This window comes from Marmota marmota, unplaced genomic scaffold, assembly GCF_001458135.2.
Source record: "Marmota marmota marmota unplaced genomic scaffold, marMar, whole genome shotgun sequence".
Taxonomy (NCBI): domain Eukaryota; kingdom Metazoa; phylum Chordata; class Mammalia; order Rodentia; family Sciuridae; genus Marmota; species Marmota marmota.
This window is the reverse complement of record NW_026000021.1, coordinates 8,180,593-8,186,573: the sequence shown is the minus strand read 5'-3', so window position 1 is coordinate 8,186,573 and position 5,981 is coordinate 8,180,593.

Genomic DNA, 5,981 nt, shown 5'->3' with positions numbered 1-5,981 from the left:
AGCAAAAGAGCTGACTAAAACAGGATTGTTAATTCAGTTTTTACTTTGAAGGAGTAGGTCGTATTTCCTCCATACTTTTTACACCGTCTTCCTTTCTGTTTCCTTTCTGCTTGCTCTACAGTGATTTAGCTCCAACTTTTCATTATTTCTTACAAAAAGAAGAAATAGAAATTCTAATGAGTCTATGTAGTCATGTATCATAAAATTTTCACAGGTATGATGAGTCCAGAAATAAATGGTATTTGTGAGTTTATCTGATCCTCATTTGTTTTCTTCCTTCTGGGGTTCCCCTCTCCACTGCTTTACTACCCTCCTCCAATTTTGAATGGAGAATACGAGAATGGTATTTTTCCTTTACCTCTCAATGATGACCCACAATATCATCCTTCAAGCTCTGAAGAATAGATCAGGAAACTTAGGGAGAAATTACTTAACTAAAATCTGCTTACTGACAGTAAATGAAAAGTGCTTTGCTATAGTTACCTTCCTCCCTTACTTCTTGCTCAGGTAAGAAGCTGCACTTAGGAGCACCTTGTGCATAGGAGACAATTCTGCTGATACTGTCAACCTCCTAACCTTTGTAGAAGAGACTCAGGATTTCAGCTGCTAGTTTTCAACCATCTGAATGAGGACCAGACAATACCTCCTCCCCCTCACTGCATATGTGTCTTGGAGTGGTAAAACTGCGTTAGGGAATAGGCTGAGGTGGGCCTGCATATAAATTGGAATAGGCATTCTGATCAATTTCTCATTTCTGTGGATTCTCATTTAATTTGTATTTCTAAACACAAACATTTATTACAGGAAAAATTAGTAAGTGACCAGTTTTATATACATATGGAAAACTTTTGACAAGATTTTGGTTTATGTGTTTTCAGACCAAGAATTTAAATTATCATTTAACCCTTATTATTTGAGTGCTATCATACCTTTGGTGGATTATTTTCATGGTTTTATTTAAGATCTTTGAGTTGAGGAGTTTGAATGTTCTGGATTTGCATTATTGACTTAAAATTTAATAAATTTTAAAAATTTATAATGTAGAAATTGATGCACATTGTAAACCTAAAAATATTCATATAAAATAAGTTCCCCTTTCAGACCTGCTCCTATTTACACTGTCTTTCCAATTCCAATAATTAACAAAGCTTTGCTATTTTAATTTTTCATATTTGTGTATATGTTTACATTTGTCCTGTATTGTATTGAGATGCAGATATATTTGCCATTTCCTTCAGTGGTCTCCAAAGATATGATATACTTGCTTTTAGTGGTGCTTCCTCTGAACTGACTGAAAGCATATCCCAATACTCATTTTATGGAGTGGCAAAAAAATCATGCTGTGGTGAATATCTCTAAAATAATTTTGATAATAAACATATCATACTGTGCTGTTGCTTTTGAAAAAAAAAAAAGAAAATTGCTGTTAGCATTTTTCCCTTCACCCATTTTTGTGATTATTAAGATGACATGGTATGAGCATGGTATGAGGAATTCTTTCTTATTTAATATTATATTTTGAACATTTTTCACATCGCTGTAAGTTCATTGAAAATACTGCTTTTAGTTATAACACAATACAAGTTTGTTTTCTGAAACTGACTTAAAATTGCCTTGTTGTTGAACACTTAGGTTGTTTGTGGCTTCAAGTATAATCAATAACTGTGTAGTGAACATTTTATGCAAAAATCTTTGATCCTATCTTAGTCCATTTTGTTTTGCTGTAACAAAATACCTGAGGTCAGATAATTTGTAAAGAAAAGAAGTTAAAAAAAGAGGTTTCTTAGCTCACAGCTTTGTTGGCTGGAAAGTCTAAAGAGCATCATGTCTGATAAGGGTCCCCTTGACTATGTCACAACACAGTGGAAAATCATGTGGTATGACTTACTTAATAACAACCTAGTCTCTTGAGAACTAACCCAGTCCTGTGAGAACTACATTAATCTTTTCCAAATGCAAATCCCCACTGCATCCTAGTAACCATCAACCAAGCCCTACCTCTTAAAGATGAATAACCATTCAAAATTGCCATATGGAGGACCAAGCTTCCAGCACCTGAACCTTTGGGGAACAAACTACATCTGAACACGGCATCTGAATTTTGGATTATTTCCTTAAGATAAATGTCCAAAGAGGGAATAACTGTTTTAGAGATTGTGGATCATTTCAAGGTCTATGAAACTTACTGAAAAAGTATTTTCCATTAGGATTGTACTAAATTCCTCTTCTATAGTAGTATATATTGTCTGGAAAGTCTGCATGTAATAATCTTAGATCCGTGATTTTCAAATACATCTAAGTATATCAAACCCTATAAAATACATTTTATATCACAACACAACACATACACACAAACTGAAACACAATTTTCTATTTCAACATATAATGTATTACTTTGATGTTGTGTTTTCTAGCAGCTCCTATTTTAGATTGCTGGTTTTGATTCACAAGTTTATTTGAGGGTCTATGAACGGGTCATGACCCAGTTTGAAAAAAATGCTGCTGTAGATCGTGGGAGTGTAGATCTGGTGTAATACATGTGTGCATTTGGAAGGATCACAAGAACTACCCTTTCTAAAAATACCTCAAACCCCCAGTTTCCTGCCACTTCAAGGAACACACTTTCTGATGAAAAGATCATAGCACTAGATTAAAAGCAACATCTGCATTGAACAGCTGACCAACCTTTTAAAATCTGCATTTAGCTCTACTTCAAAGCCTAAATGTCAGCCCCATTAGTTCTACATTTTGGATGTTTGTTAATTAAAGCAATTCTCACAGGTACACACCTTGTGATTTCCATGCATTTAATAATGGGAGTCCAAGTAGAGACTGCAGATCCTTAAAATTTTGAATTCTGTGAGATGTTGATGCAAGTTGCACCTTTGGTGTTATTGACACTTCTGTGTATGTGTGAGTTCTTCCAGCTAGGCTTTTAAAAAAAGGTTTCAATTTCCTAGCTAACATCTGGAAAGGGAGAAGATAAGCAATGGGTTTTTAAAAATAGAGAAAGGGACACAGAAGAAAGAAACCAACTCTATTTTTAGATAGATGTTAGATTAAATTTCTGGATTCAGACAGAAGAGAAATTCTCATATGTTAAATGCTACCATTGTCATGAATTTAAAAAAATCTGCCAACAAATATATTAAACACATACTATAGACCATTCAGCTCTAAGTTTTATGAGAGATTAATAATGACAAACATTTCATGAAAGATTCCCTTTTCTTTTTCATTTCTTTTTTTCAATTGGTAGATACATGGAGAATACCAGAAGAAAGATGACAATACAATAATCAAACTTTACAGATTGTGGGAAAAATTCCTCTAGATTATATTGTTTTTTATTTATGACACACATTTTCTTCAATTAAAAAAACGTCATTAAACATCTTCCCCATTTGTTTCCACTGTCATTGACATAAAATAAACAAAAAGAAGAATCTATTTTGGGGGGCGAGAAGGGTACCAGGGATGAACTCAGGGGTACTCAACCACTGAGCCACATCCCCAGCCCTATTATGTATTTTATTTAGAGACAGGGTCTTGCTGAGTTGCTTAGCATCTTTCTTTTGCTGAGGCTGGCTTTGAATCCACGATCCTCCTGCCTCAGCCTCCTGAGTCGCTGGGATTACAGGCATGCTCCACCGTATCTGGCTACAAAAGAATCTTATATCCACAGTATAAACAGACAGATTTAGGGAAGCAGAAGGTTGTAGCCAAAGGACCTGCCCAGATTCAGAAGTCTGAACATGAAGCTTATGTTTTTTTAATTCTAAATCATCTTCTTATACATGTCCTACACTTTAATGCCAAGACCCTCAGGAGCTTGAGGCTCTGAGAGCGAAATGTGTTAGGTACTTACACAGAACCAGTCACATGCCAGGCGCTTTTCCAAGTTCTTTCCAAATATCAGCTCATTTAATATTCAAAACAACACTGTGGAGTTGTTACTATTCCATTTTGTGGAGAAAGAAACTGAAGCACTGAGGTATCAGCAACTTGTCTAATGCCACAACCTGTCAGCGGTGGAACCAGGGTTTAAAGTCTACAAGTCTGGCTGTTTGGTTCTAATAATTATACTCATCGCTTCCCATGCAATAAAACAAATGAATCCTTGCCCTTTTATTTGATAACCAACACTCTCTAGGATTTGTTGCCTGATATTTTGGAACATATTTTGTGACTTGGTAATTTTTGTCTGAGAAAAGATCCAAAAGCCAGCGTGTGTGTGTGTGTGTGTGTGTGTTTGTGTGTGTGTGTGAACATGCACATATGTACCCATTCATACATAAAGCATGTTTGAGGTTTACATACTATAATTCAGGTACTAAAAAATAATAATAATAACCTTGTATTCAATGAGCCCATCCTTCTCCCCCTTCTTGCCTCTGCTGAGGAAAACACTTAAACCTCATTATGATATTTAACTCAGTATCTTCCAGTTAAAAGCTGTCAGTTGTGGGTAAACTGTAGATCTATGGATTCAAACTCATTCTTTCTCTCTTCAAGCTGTACCTCTGCTCTCTGTGGGCACCTGGGTAGAGGCCTAAGTCCTTGGGATTCCTCCCACTGTCCACTAGATGGCCCTCATCCTGCGAGTCCTGTGGGTCATTGAGGAGTAAGGGGTCCTGGTTGGAATTTTGGATGTCACTGCAAAAGTTGAGGGTTCTTTCTGTCACGAGCCCTGTGCTCCGTGGCCTCCTCTTTGGAAATCCATGTTTCCTCTGGCCTACCAGTCCTTGTAGCACTTCTGCATCCCATACTGGTACTTGTAGATCCTCCTAGAGCCCTGCATGAGTCATACACTGTGGTCCACTAGGATCCCTAACTCCACTTGAATTAAGTTCCTCCACTCTCCTGTACCATTGAATGAGGACCACTGTCTAATGTGGGACACCTTTGAGTGTCCTGCGGTCTCCTCTGGCATAGACCTCCCAGTGATCTCAAATTTCTCAAAACATGAGAATGGGTTCCTTATGCCTGCCTCTTCTGGAAGTTTCTACCCACAGGACTAATCAAGACATTTGCATGTGATCTTTTGACCCTCCCTCTTTCCCCTTTCAAATGTTCCTCTTTATCCTAGTCTTCCCTTCTCTATGATCTAAGTTTTGCTGCTTCTTATTTGAAGGGAAGGGTTCAGAATTTAGAAAATACTTTTGTCTTTCAAGCCTTGCTTTCAAGATTATTGTCTTCACCATGGACTTCAAATCTATTTGAAGCTTCAAGCTGGGTTCTGATTTCTTTGATCTCAGTGGGGTCTGCCTTCCTCAGAAGCAAAGAAAGCCTCTTCTTCAACAGGTGGGGAGTCCTCAGCAACATGATTTACTAAGAAGATAAATAGCATTCCTTGATTGAAATACTAGTATAAGAGGATAATGAGCCTTCAGCTTTAAAAAACACCTTAATTATAGATGACTTACAGGAAGAGATGGATAACAGGTAAACAAATCTACATATACCCAGCTTTAAAAAAATCACACCATAAATCACTACCATAGCTTTGTTTCCTGTCAAATAATTTTTACAAGAATATTTTGTGAGGTCTCGGGGAAGATGACGGCAAAGGGAGTGCATTACCCCGTGTACCGCGTCACTGTGTGGGAGAATGACGAGTTAGAAAGGCTAAAAGCTATCTTGTTAGGAATTTCCAGCAAAATTGGGGTGCTCCAAAACCTAGAGGAAGGATTTCCATTGCACGAGGATCAGCTACAGGGGCTCAAACGCGAGAGATTTGTCCGCACAGAGGGTCACGCTGCTTATTCAGCAAATTGCCCCACGGCTAGAGTCTGCGGCGCCCGCAGGGAAACGAGGAGATAGCAACGCAAAGATACAGTGCTGCAGTATCCGCGGGCTTCTGCCAGCTGTGCAATCACCATACTAAGTGCTGAATTCTGGGTTTGAGACGGGGGAAGGAAGCGGTCCAATTCGGTTCTCCACACCGGTCAGACCACAGAGGAAGCCAGCGGCCACCATCT